Source organism: Octodon degus, unplaced genomic scaffold (assembly GCF_000260255.1).
Source record: "Octodon degus isolate 3935 unplaced genomic scaffold, OctDeg1.0 scaffold00313, whole genome shotgun sequence".
Classification (NCBI taxonomy): Eukaryota; Metazoa; Chordata; class Mammalia; order Rodentia; family Octodontidae; genus Octodon; species Octodon degus.
This window is the reverse complement of record NW_004524889.1, coordinates 118,971-120,520: the sequence shown is the minus strand read 5'-3', so window position 1 is coordinate 120,520 and position 1,550 is coordinate 118,971. Positions and strand designations below refer to the sequence as shown.

Sequence of the window (1,550 nt, the reverse complement as noted above, 5' to 3'; positions counted from 1 at the left end):
TGCCTAACAGGAATTTTTCTCCCCATTTTGTAGTAATTTAGCCTTCCTATTAGTAAAAAGATGTAACCAGCCCCTGTAGACCAAAGGGACTGGAGACATAAGATGGGGATTTCTTCTTAACATTCTTTTACTTTGATGTTTGGTACTCTTGATGCAGCATTCTAGAGCAAAGTGCTCAAGATCTGCTGTGTCCAAGGGGACTGATAAAGAAAAAAGCTCTATTATTTGTGTTTTGATACACAATTGAAAAACATACACACAGTAACAGAATTTGATCATTAATATGTCCTAGTCTTTCAGCACTTCTGTAAGCAGATATCTTCAATTGTCTAGCTCTTATAGCTTTAACACTGCAACATCAAGGATGTGTATTTCCAGGATCAATTGAAAAGACTCTCAAAAACTTTTATCTTAGTTCACCCATTTTTTCACTTTCTCTTGGTCCCAAGTTTATGCAAATGATTACCTCTCAGTATTCTCTGCTATTGCTCATTGGGGTGCTAATGTTTTGTTTGTTTGTTGGAAGAAGGAACTTGGGAAGCATGTGCCACTGTGGGGAGGTTGTGAGTCACTGGAATGACCCCAGGGATATCTTCCATGGCTGCAGGAAGTCCTCCTGGAGAAACACCTACAATGCCTGGTGGATACCTGTATGCAGCACCACTAGGCTCTGGATGAATTGGTTACTGGTCTATTACTGACTAAGGATCTGATATGATGAAGAATTTCTTGTTAACAGTTTCTTAATCTTTCTGGGATGTGACCTGTGATCACCTGGCAGATCTCTGTGGCCACTGCCTCCCTCATCTCCAGGGAGGTTTGTTCACTGTACCAGGCCATATGGGGAGTACAGATGAGATTTGGTGCATCTTTCAATGGACCCCAAGCAAAGCTAAAAGGATTACATTCATTCAAATCAAGGATAACCCTTCATATCCTGCCATCTTTGAGGGTCTTGGCTAAGCCTTTCTAGCCTACCAGGTCACTTTGGGCTGCATTCACTAGAAACACTCCTTGCCTTATCTGTTTTATGTATTTTTATGAGCAGAATATATTTATTTGGGGAAAGTGTAATAGGTCAACTGAATTTTATGCTGCAACTATGGAAAAATATTAGGTTCCCTTATGCTTCCTGTTATCTACTGTAAGGAATGTGTACTCAACCTCTGTTCAAGGCTGTTTAGTAAGGAGTAACTGAGTAACTGTCTTCCTCCCCTCCTTAATCTAATTCCTATAAACGTAGTCAGCTTAAGATGTATCTTGGGACTAGCCAAATAGCTCAGTGATTTAAAGCACCTGCAAACAGGTGCAGGGGCCAAGGGTTTGATCCCAGGGTCTGCAGTGTGGGCTACTCCCCCAGAGCACCCAGAAATGGCAATTGAGACTGGGTGTGGTGGCTCACACCTGTAATTTCAGCACTTGGGAGGCTGTAAACAGGTGGATCACTATGAGTCCGATCTAGTAGTGAGACCCTGAACACCCTGAAGACCCTTCCCTAAAATGCAAAAAAAAAAAGATGTATCAAGTCTCACATATATCTGAACTGTGAA

The 1,550-nt window shown here is 41.6% G+C and overlaps 1 pseudogene; it reads right to left on the bottom strand.

The window, feature by feature from the left end:
• Positions 1 to 291: 291 nt before the first annotated feature.
• Positions 292 to 1,029, bottom strand: LOC101586635 (annotated as a pseudogene).
• Positions 1,030 to 1,550: the final 521 nt, after the last annotated feature.